General features: G+C 50.8%; 1 pseudogene; it reads right to left on the reverse strand.

The window, feature by feature from the left end:
* Positions 1–7,692: 7,692 nt before the first annotated feature.
* On the reverse strand, positions 7,693–8,055 carry LOC128929002 (NADH dehydrogenase [ubiquinone] 1 alpha subcomplex subunit 1 pseudogene; annotated as a pseudogene).
* Positions 8,056–12,047: the final 3,992 nt, after the last annotated feature.

Here is a 12,047-nt window from a genome sequence, read left to right on the forward strand (position 1 = left end):
AGGGAAGGGACAGGGAACCAGGGGAGAGGGCTGTTGTCCTCAGCTGTGGGACTGACTGAAGGTCGGAGTGATTTGGGCAGGGGCATCCCAGTGGGGAACATGGTCTGGTTGATGCTGAAGAGGGAGGAGACTGGAGGACCCACAACTGGGAATCAGGGTGACTTTGGCGTTGCAGGGAATGGGGACAGAGGCTTGGAGAGAAGTCACTGGGGAGATGAGGGGACCACACAGGGATCTGGACCAGCTTCATACGAACCAAACCCCTTCCAAGGCTGATGGGAAGGGCAGGGTAGTGAGCAGCTCCTGGGAGGCATGGAGCCCTCGAAGTCCCTCTGCTCAGAGGTGACCCTCGAGTGGCCCACACTGCTTGCTGTCCGTCCAGTGTCCTTTCTCTCTCTCCCTGGCTAACAAAACTCATGATTTTTATGTAGACACAGGGCAGCCTGGAAATGAAGGTGATACTTCTCAGCTGCCCTTGCGGCTAGTGTGACCATGTGACTAAGCCCTGTCCATAAGATGTAAGTGGAAGGGATACATGGCCGCTTCCAGAAAAGCCTTCTTGACTGACAGCTGGCATGTGCCTTTTTTTTTTTTTTTTGAGATGGAGTTTCACTCTTGTTGCCCAGGCGGGAGTACAATGGCACAGTCTCTGTTCACTGTGACCTCCACCTCCTGTGTTCAAGTGATTCTCCTGCCTCCACTTCCCAAATAGCTGAAATTACAGGCACCCACCACCATGCCCGGCTAATTTTTGTATTTTTAATAGAGGCAGGGTTTCACCATGTTGGCTAGGCTGGTCTCAAACTCTTAACCTCAGATGATCTGCCCGCCTCAGCCTCCCAGAGTGTTGGGATTACAGGCATGAGCCACTGTGCCTGGCAGGCATGGTCCTCTATCTCCTGCTCCTCATTTCCTCCTTCTTGCTGGCTGGATGATCAAGGTGACAGCTGGAAATCAAGCAGCCACAGTGTTAAGTAAAGACATGCGTTTTAAATGGCAGAGCAGCAAGACAGAAGGAATAATCACGCAGTGGCCAATTGGCTCAGCGTCTCTCGTGCATACCTGTGAGCTCAGCCTTTGTTTTGTTTTTGTTTTTGGTTTTTTGAGAGACAACGTCTCTCAATGTTGCCCAGGCTGGTCTCAAAATCCTCGGCTCAAGTGATCCTCCTGCTGTGGCCTCCCAAAGTGCTGGGATTACAGGCATGAGACACTATGCCTGGCCCTAAGACAGATCTTTAACCTCAGTGACTTCTCACCCAAAGAAGCTGATTCTCTCATCTGAGCATTGCAATCCTCCTGTCATTATGAGTGGCCTGACCAGGTGTTCAGGGGTCCCCTTGACCACCTGTGTCCTCACCGGCACATAGGGATCTCCTTTCAGTGGCTGTTGCTGAGAGTCATCTCTGCAGCAGACACTGTGCCAGCCTCTGCGGACTGAGTGGTGAATATTCTGTGCATGGGCCCTGCAGGCACCAGGAAGAGTGTTCCAGGGGTGGGAGCAGTCACTGCTAAGGTCTATAGGCCAGGAAGATGAAGGCGGTCTGGGCTGAGCAGTGATGGAGGGCAGAGGTGGGGTATCACCCGGCAGCTGCGCTCTCTCGGGTTCTCTGGGTGGAGAGCGGGTGTTTCCAGCATTCGGCTAGGGGCAGCTTCCAGCTTTGGAGACATTTCTATTTTTGTTTCTTCTTGGGCTCCTTCTTCAGGGCTTATTCCAAAACGTCAGGTCAGAGGGATCCGGTGGTTTTATTGGTCTCAGGAAATTCTGAGACCAAGCTGACTTGTACACTTTTAGAGACTGAATTTTATGACATGTGAATTGTTTGCCAGTGGCAAATCTATCTTTGAGGAAGCCGACCATTGTGGCCCAGTTCCCACATGGAGCAATTCAGGGCAGGGACGGGGAACCAGGTGCGAGGGCCATTGCCTCGGAGCCACCTGTGACCTGGGCTGTGTTCTCCGCTGTGGTTGCCAACTGGAGTTGAGTTTTACCTTTTGGATTTCTTTCGCCAGTTTAATGGCACCTCGGAGCTGTCTTTAATGTGTGTGTCTTCAATTACAAGGGCGACTGGCAGCCAAGAGGCTTGGCCCTGGGTTTCCACCTTGTTCGCTAATTGGGTGCTGGGCTCCAGCCTTGCCGTCCCGCCCGACAGCAACAAGAAGTGGAGTGCAGCCGGGCGCGGTGGCTCACGCCTGTAATCCCAGCACTTTGGGAAGCCAAGGCGGGTGGATCACCTGAGGTCGGGAGTTTGAAACCAGCCTGACCAACATGGAGAAACCCCATCTCCACTAAAAATACAAAATTATCTGGGTGTCGTTATGCATACCTGTAATCCCAGCTACTTGGGAGCCTGAGGCAGGAGAATTGCTTGAACCCGGGAAGCAGAGGTTGCAGTGAGCCGAGATCATGCCACTGCACTCCAGCCTGGTGACAGAGCAACACTCTGCCTCAAAAAAAAAAAAAAAAAAAGGAGTGAAATGGGGGGGTGAAGGGGGTTGTGGGTAGAGGGAGGCTGGGGGATTGTGAGCTCTCAGAGCCAGAGGAGGATGAGATTTCAGCCTCAGCTGCCCTACTTGCCCCATTCTCTTCTGAGCATCACTTTCCTGACCTCTGAAATAGGAGTTAATTTATTCAAACACACACACACACACACACACACACACACACACACAAAATCTGCCTTCAGTATCTTGGCTCCACCACTTCCTGGCTGTGTGGTCTTAAGTAAGTGACTTAACTGCTCTGGGCATCAATTTTTTTCATTGTAAAATGGGGATAACCAAGAGCTCCTGTATTTTACAGCTGAGGAGGGGATTAAGTGATTGAGACGTGTAAAGTGCTTAGAATGGAGCCCGGCCCAGATCAGTGGGCAGCAGACGGCAGCGCTCTCATGGACCCGGCGGGCTCAGCGCTGTGCTGCCTGCACTGTGGTTGTGAGTGGGCCCATGATGGCTTCCACTCGAGAGGGGAGTAGACAAAGCGAACATGGGAAGGCGGCCACAGAGTGGAACCCTGCTGTGGGAGGAGGATGGGGCTGCTTTACAAGAGAAAGGACTTTTCATTTTTTTGAGACAGGATCTCACTTTGTCATCCAGGCTGGAGTGCAGTGGCCTGATCAGAGCTCATTGCAGTCTTGCACTCCTGGGCTCAAGCGATCCTCCTGCTTCAGCTTCCCTTGTTGCTGGGACGACAGGTGTCCTCCATCATGCAAGGCTAATTTCTGGATTTTTTTTGTAGAAGTGAGGTGTGACCATGCTGCCCAAGTTGGTCTTGAACTCCTGGGCTCAAGCGATCCTCTTGTCTCCACCTCACAAAGTGCTGGGAAGCTACTCGGGAGGCTGAGGCAGGAGAATCTCTTGAACCTGGGAGGCGGAGGTTGCAGTGAGCCAAGGTCCCACTGTTGCACTCCAGCCTGGGCAACAAGAGCGAAACTGTCTCCAAAAACAAAAACAAACAAACAGAAAACCAAGTGCTGGGAGTGCTGGGTCATGAGAAAGGAGCGGTTGGGAGAACAGCATGGGAGGAGGGACTGGGATTGGAAAGGGTGTGTGTGTGACTGTGAGCATGTGTGACTGAGTGTGAGCATGCAAGTATGCGTGACCATGTGTGTGTCTGAGTCTGTGTGAGACTGACCATGCGAGTCTGTGAATGTTGAGTGGGTGAGCATGTGATGTGTGAGCATGTGTGAATGAGTGTGAGCGTGTGAATGTGTGTGAATGAGCATGTGATGTGTGAGCATGTGTGAATGAGTGTGAGCGTGTGAATGAGCATGTGTGAATGTGTGAGCATGTGAATGTGAGCATGTATGAATGTGCATGTGAGCATGTGTGAATGTACGTGTGAGCATTGTATGTGTGAGCATGTTTGAGTGTGAGCATGTGTGACTGTGGACATGTGAATGTGTGAGCATGTGTGAATGTGAGTGCATGTGAGCATGTGTGTGTATGAATGTATGAGCATGTGTGAATGTGTGTGTAAGCATGTGTAAATGTGTGTGAATTGTGAATGTGAATGTGTGTCAGTGTGTGAATGTGTGTGTGAGCATGTGTAAATGTGTGTGAATTGTGAATGTGAATGTGTGTCAGTGTGTGTGAGCATGTGTGAATGTGTATGAATGTGTGAATGTGAATGTGTGTCAGTGTGTGAATGTGTGTGTGAGCATGTGTGAATGTGTATGAATGTGTGTGAATGTGAATGTGTGTCTGTGTGTGAATGTGAGTGTGAATGTGAGTTGTATGAGCGTGTATGAGCATGTGTGAATGTGAGGGTGTAGGGAGTTGAGGGTGTGACTCAGATGTTGAGTTCCGGGCTGAGGCATGGGCAATGCAGAGGTGCGGAGTAGGGGAGAGTGATTGAGCAGCCAGCGTGGCCAGAGCAGAGGGAGGAGGAAGGATGAGGTCAGGGTGATGAGGGGCCCCTCTCCAGGGCCTTGAAAGTCATGGTGAGCGAGTGAGTCACCAAAACACAGGGAAAAACCACTGGAGAGCTTTAAGCTGGGCAGGACCATGAGCCAGGCAGTTTCAGAGTGACTTCTTGAGTGTGGGGTGGAGGGGTGAAAGCTGCCTGGAGGAGGACTGGGGCTTGTGGTCCAGCATGGCTTGGAAGTAGAGGGAGAGGCACAGTGCGTGCCCCTGGAGTATGGGAGTGGGGAGAACAGGAAGGGAGAGCCGGCCAGTGTCAGGTAGTGGGGGCTGGGCTGGGCCTCAGTCTTCAGTTGGGGGACCCCAGGCCCTGCAGGCTGCACTCTGAGTCACAGGCACCCGGATGGGCACTGGGTAGGTGGCCCTGGGCCCCACCCTTCCTGGCTGTGGCTTCCTACTGCCTCCTGCCTCCTTGGGACCACTGCTCTGGGCAGGACTGCTCTAGTCCAACCCCAGCTCCACCGTTTTCACCCTTGAGTGGTGGGTGGGGAGACGCCCTCTTCTCAGACACTTAGTGCACACCCAGCACCAGAACGTCAGCAGCCCACAAGGCTTTGGAGGCTGTTTTTCGTTTTTTGAGCCTGGGGCCCTGAATCATCTGGTTAGAGAGCTGGGCCCCAGCCAGGCCACAAGGGTGCCAGGCCACAAGGGGTGCAATCTCGGCTCACTGCAATCTCCGCCACCCGGTTTCAAGCGATTCTCATGCCTCAGCCTCTCATCTGGTGCCTGCCACCATGCCTGGCTAATTTTTGTAATTTTTAGTAGAGAGGGGTTTCTCCGTATTGGCCAGCCTGCTTGAACACCTGACCCTCAGTGTTGGGATTACAGGCGTGAGCCACTGTGTCTGGCTTCTCATGTACTCTAGACATTGCTTTTGTCTCGAGGCAGGATCTTGCTCTGTTGCCCAAGCTTGAGTGCAGTAGTGTGATCACAAGTCACTGCAGCCCTGACCTTCCAGGCTAGTCTTGAATTCCTGACTTCAAGTGATCCGCCTGGCTCAGCCTCCCAAAGTGCTGAGATGACAGGTGTGGGCCACCATGCCTGGCCTGAAAAAAAAAATTAAGGGAAAAATCCAGGGACCACTTCCGCCCTTTTAAGAACACCCGTCAACACCTAATTGAGCCCCGGAATCCCCAGATCTCACCGTCAGCTGATGAGGGTAGCCCCTCTCTGGCCTCCCACTCCTCCCAGCAGACTCCCTCTGCCTGGCTCAGTTGAAGCGAGTCAGATAACCAGATGGAGGTACAGCCAGGCTTGTCTGGAGTGAGGGATGTGAGAGTGATAGAGACACGGCCCTGCCCCTGAGGCCTGAGGAAGGGTGTGACTCAGAGATCTTGAGCAAGACGGAGGCCCTCAGCCACCAGCTGAGCCTGTCTCCACACTTGGCTAACCCTGCAGGAGCTGCTTCGCCTGCCCAGGACAGGTGCTCCTGAGGGATGCCTGCGCAGAGCGGATATGCAAATAGGAATAAGCTTTACTGAGTGAACTGATGCTTGATATTATTATTATTTTACCATTATAAAATAATTTATTAAAATTCAAGAAGAGCTGGGTCAGGTGTGGTGGCTCACACCTGTAATCCCAGCACAGTGGAGCCTAAAGCAGGTGGATCACTTGAGGTCATGAGTTTGGGACCAGCCTGGTATAGATGGTGAAACCCCGTCTCTACTAAAAATAGAAAAATTAACCAGGTGTGGTGGTGGTGAGTGCCGGTAGTCCCGTGGGAGGCTGAGACATGAGAATTGCTTGAACCCAGAGCGGAGATTGTGGTGAGCTGAGATTGCACCACTGCACTCTAGCCTAGGCAACAGAGTGAATAAGACACTGTCTCCAAAAAAAAAAAAAGAGCTGAGCATGGTGGCTCATGCCTGTAATCCCAGCTGTAAAATTAGCTGACTGTGGTGGTGAGCACCTGTAGTCCCAGCTACTCAGGAGGCTGAGGTAGGAGAATCACTTGAACCCGGAAGGCAGAGGTTTCAGTGAGCTGAGATCGCGCAGCCTGGTGACAGAGCAAGACTCCGTCTCAAAAAAAAAAATTCAGAAAGGGTTAATTCAGCATAATTTTTTGTTGTGGGGGACGGGGGATACGGAGTCTCACTCTGTCACCCAGGCTGGAGTGCAGTGGCACGATCTCAGGTCACTGTAACCTCTGCTTCCTGGGTTCAAGTGATTCTCCTGCCTCAGCCTCCTGTGTAGCTGGGACTACAGGCATGCGCCATGACACAGCTAAATTTTGTATTTTTAGTAGTGATGGGGTTTCACCATGTTGGCCAGGCTGGTCTCGAACTCATGCCCTCAGGTGATCCGCCCGCCTTGGCGTCTCAAAGTTCTGGGATTACAGGCATGAGCCACCTCCCCTGGGTTTGTTTGTTTGTTTGTTTGTTTGTTTTGAGACTAAATTTTGCTTTTGTTACCCAGGCTGGAGTGCAATGGCGCAATCTCAGCTCACTGCAATCTCTGCCTCCTGGGTTCAAGCAATTCTTCTGCCTCGGCCTCCAGAGTAGCTAGGATTACAGGCCCATGCCACCACACCTGGCTAATTTTTGTGTTTTTAGTAGAGTGGGAGGTTGGCCAGGCTGGTCTCAAACTCCTAACCCCGTGATCTCCCCACCTCGTGATCTCCCCCACTCAGGCTCCCAAAGTACTGGGATTATAGGCGTGAGCCTCTGTACCCGGCCTGGTATAGAATTAAAAAAAAAAAAAAACTTTTTAGATTCAGGGCTATGGGTACAGCTTTGTTATAGAGGTAAACTCATGCCATGGGGGTTGGTTGAATGGATTATTTTGTCACCCAGGTATTAAGCCCAGTACCCAATTGTTACTTTTCCTGCCCCTCCTCCTGTGCCCCTCTCTGAGCTTAAGTCGGCCCCAGTGTCTGCTGGTCCCCTCTTTCTGTCCATGTGTTCTCATCATTTAACTCCCACTTATGAGGGACAACATGCGGTGTTTGCTTTTCTGCTCCTGCTTTAGTTTGCTAAGAAAAATGGCCTCCAGCTCCATCCGTGTCCCACAAAGGACGTGATCTCTTTCTGTTTTATGGCTGCATAGTATTCCGTGGTGTATATGTACCATATTTTCTTTCTTTTTTTTTTTTTTGAAACGGAATCTCCCTCTGTTGCCCAGTCTGGAGTGCAGTGGCATGATCTCAGCTCACTGCAACCTCTGCCTCCTGGGTTCAAGCGATTCTTTTGCCTCAGCTTCCTGAGTAGCTGGGATTAAAAGTGCCTGCCACGACACCTGGCTAGTTTGTGTTTATTTTTATTTTTTTTCCACTTTATTTTTATTAAGCACTATATAACACACTGCATGCTACATAATATACTGTATAATCTTCTAGCAGGGGTAGATGAGCATAACTGAGTTATTTTTTCATCAATCAGGAAAATGCTTCTTTAATCAATGTTCTCCAAACCCTTTGACTTATAGTAAAGATCAACTCCAGAGATGCACCTATCTCTTTCCATCAAATTCCATGGATACAAAACATGAGCAACCCTTTTTTCCTTGCCGCCGTTAGTGAACCTGTGGATGTACGCAGTAGAAAGTCCTGGAATAAGCAAGCCCACGCCCATGGCGGGGAGGCCGGGGAGTATCTCGAACCACATCTCTGCCCGGTTACCTAGGCCAAAACCATATATATATTTTTTCGATACGGAGTCTCACTCTGTCTCCCAGGCTGGAGTGCAGTGGTGCGATCTCGGCTCACTGTAACCTCTGTCTCCTGGGTTCAAGCAATTCTCCTGCCTCAGCCTCCTGAGTAGCTGGGATTACAGGCGTGTGCTACCATGCCCAGCTAGTTTTTGTATTTTTAGTAGAGACGGGGTTTCACCATGTTGACCAGGATGGTCTCGATCTCTTGACCTCGTGATCCACCCGCCTCGGCCTCCCGAAGTGCTGGGATTACAGGCATGAGCCACCGTGCCCGGTGTGATTTTATTATTATTTTTAAGAGGTGGGGACTTGCTCTGTCACCCGGGCTGGAGTGCAGTGGTGTGATCATAGCTCACTGGCCTCCAACTCCTGGGCTGCAGCCATCCTCCCATCTCAGCCTCCAGAGTTGCTGAGATTACAAAAGTGAGCCACCACGCTGGCCTGGATCCTTGATATTATTAATACTAAAGATAATAATCAGGCCAGGCTCGGTGGGTCACACTTGTAATCCCAGGATGTTGGGAGGGTGAGGTGGGCAGATCACCTGAGGTCAGGAGTTTGAGACCAGCCTGGCCAACGTGGTGAAACCCCATCTCTTCAAAAAAAAAAAAACAAAACACACACACACACACACACACACACAACAAAAAAACCCCACAAAAATTAGCCAGACATGGTGGTGTACACCTGTAGTCCCAGCCACATGGGGGCTAAGACAGGAGAATTGCTTGAACCCGGGAGGTTGAGGTTGAAGTAGGCTGAGATCACTCCAGCTTGGGTGATAGGGGGAGCCTCCGTCTCAAAAAAAAAAAAAAAGGATAATAATCACCCCAACCCAGGGACATTTAATGAAGACTTGTGGGGTTAAGTTACTTAATCTCTCTGTTCCCTCCTCTGTAAAATGGAGATAATCTATAGTCCTTATTTGACAGACTAGTCGAGAGCAAAGTTAGTAAGTGCAAAGCACTTACAACCGTGTCTAGCTCAAGGAAAGCCCGTGTTTGCTACGATGTTATCATTATACCAGATTTCATCAGAGCTAAGATGTTGGCCAGGCGTGGTGGCGCACGCCTGTAATCCCAGCACTTTGGGAGGCCAAGACAGGTGGATTGCTTGAGGCCAGGAGTTTAAGACCAGCCTGGGCAACATGGTGAAACACCGTCTTTACAAAAAATATAAAAATTAGTCCAGTGTGATGGTACAGGTCTGTGGCCCCAGCTACTGGGGAGGCTGAGGTGGGAGGATCCCTTGAGCCAGGGAGATCCAGGCTGCACTAAGCTGTGATTGCATCACTGCACTCCAGCCTTGGTGACAGAGAGAGATCCTGTTTAAAACAAAAAAACTAAGATGTCATTGATTATAAAAATGTCACTAAGAAAAATGAATGCTGCCAGTTAACGATGTCACAAGGTTCTTCCATCACTAGAATTTTTCTTGTATATTTCCCGAAAGAGCTCTGTTTGACTTAAATGTAGATTCGCATCATATGTAATCCTCATGCACACATAAAAAGGATAATGGAAGCAAATAAATTGATTACCACGTTCAGAAAACTCCTTCATATTTAGAGTTCGACTCGTGTGAATCATTTGGTCTGAGAGTCATGATGTCTCCCTGCCACCTCCTGCTCTGAGCCCTCGAGAGTTCTAGGGAGAGCGGCACTGCTCAAAACATTCTATAAAACAGCCGTATACCAGCCAGGAGCTCTGAAGCCAGCTTTGCAATTGTGCAGAGGAAGTGGAGCTGACTTTTCACGCTGCTTTGGAAGTATTGCTGACAAGCCTGGGTGCCTTCCCCTGGGGTTTCCCGCCATTTGGGTCCCAGGGCTAAAAAGGGATCCGATTTTGCCCCTAGGGTTTTCTTCCAAGCTGCTGACACTCTTCTGAAGGATTTAATGCTGGCGCCTTTGAAGTGAAGGTCATGACAATGATGTTGGGACTGCAGCTAGCTAGACAGCAACTGTACCACGTCAACTCACTTCAGAGATGTAGAGGGTTTGACCTTACCTGGAGCTGAGACAAAAATAAAAAAAAAAAATAAAGAAAACCGAAAAAGAATAAAGAGGAGAAAGAAACAGGAATGTAAAATGTGGGCTGCCTATGGCGGCTCACACCCTGTCATCCCAGCACTTTAGAAGGCCAAGGTGAGGCCCAAGCACTTAAGCCCGGGAGTTCGAGACCAGCCCGGGCAACATAACGATACTCTGTCTCTGCAAAAAACAAGCAAAAACATTAGCCAGGGGTAGTGGCACACACCTGTGGTCCCAGTTACTCAGGAGGCGTGCTTAAGCCCAGGAGGTTGAAGTTGCAGTGAGCTGTGATCTTGCCAATGGATTCCAGCCTAGGTCACAGACTTTTTTTTCTCTTAAAAAAAATGTGGGCTGGGCGTGGTGGCTCAAGCCTGTAATCCGAGCACTTTGGGAGGCTGAGGCGGGTGGATCACGAGGTCAAGAGTTTGAGACCATCCTGGTCAACATGGTGAAACCCCATCTCTACTAATACAAAAAAAATTAGCTGGGCATGGTGGCACGTGCCTGTAATCCCAGCTACTCAGGAGGCTGAGGCAGGAGAATTGCCTGAACCCAGGAGGCGGAGGTTGCGGTGAGCCGAGATCACGCTATTGCACTCCAGCCTGGGTAACAAGAGCGAAACTCCGACTCAAAAAAAAAAAAAAAAAATTGAAATGTGAACATTAAGCATCTCAGAACAGATAAAACATGCATAATTTCCCATCTTTTTTTTTTTTTTTTTGAGATGGAGTCTTGCTCTGTTGCCCAGGCTGGAGTGCAGTGGCGTGATCTTGGCTCACTGCAACCTCTCCCTCCCAGATTCAAGCGATTCTCCTGCCTCAGCCTCCCAAATAGCTGGGATTACAGGTACCCGTCACTGCATCTGGCTAATTTTTGTATTTTTTAGTAGAGACCGGGTTTCACCATGTTGGCCAGGCTGGTCTCGAACTCCTGACCTTGTGATTCACCCACTTCAGCCTCCCAAAGTGCTGGGATTACAGACGTGAGCTACCTCGCCCGGCCAATTTCCAATCTTTATACTGACCATGCTTCCAGCTGCCTCAGAGCAGTGGAACATTCTGTTCCTGCTGCCTGGAATACCCTCCCTTCCTCTCCACTTTGCTCTGTTAACCCAGCCATCCCTGATCTCATGCCTCCTCCAGGATGCCTTCCCTGATCATCCTGCAAAGATCAAATCCCCTCCCCTTCATAGCACCTAGTACTGCTACAACTGTCTCGAGTGTGCAGAGAATGGGGTGGGGTGAGGTGACTGGAGCAATGCTCCCTTCTGTCTGGGGTTCAGGGGAGGCTTCTTGGAGGAGCATCTGAACCAGGAGAGGAAGGGAGGGTGTTCCAGGCAGCAGGAACAAATGTTCCACTGCTCTGAGGCAGCTGGAAGCATGGTCAGTATAAAGATTGGAAATTGGCCGGGCAAGGTGGCTCACGTCTATAATACCAGCCCTTTGGGAGGCCGAAGTGGGTGAATCACAAGGTCAGGAATTCGAGACCAGCCTGGCCAAGTTCAAGGGGAGGCTTCTTGGAGGAGCATCTGAACCAGGCTTCCCAGGCTGGGGATGTGGTTTGGATTAGTTTGAAAAACACTGAGGGGAAAGGGAAGGATGCTGAAGTGAGTGAAGCCTGGCATTTGGGAAGATAGGTGTACGGGTACCCAGACTCACCACGCAAGGCCCAGGGCCCTTGAAGGTCCTAGGCTGGAGTCATCCTTTCCCATTTCAGTTTGAGAAAACAAGGCCCAGAGAGGTGAAGGACTGTCCCGACATTGCCCGTGGAGCCAGGACAGCTGTGGCCCTTCCCCCTGCCAACCTCTGGGCCTCCAGCGGAGATGCTGGGAGGATGCAGGGAGGTGAGTTGGGGCCGAGTTACAGGCCCGCCTGCACCCGGAAGGAGGAAGCTGCACGGGGTGTCTGTGGCTGGCCCCAGGGATCCCCCACTAGGGGACTTCCTCTTC

Source organism: Callithrix jacchus, chromosome 10 (assembly GCF_049354715.1).
Source record: "Callithrix jacchus isolate 240 chromosome 10, calJac240_pri, whole genome shotgun sequence".
Classification (NCBI taxonomy): domain Eukaryota; kingdom Metazoa; phylum Chordata; class Mammalia; order Primates; family Cebidae; genus Callithrix; species Callithrix jacchus.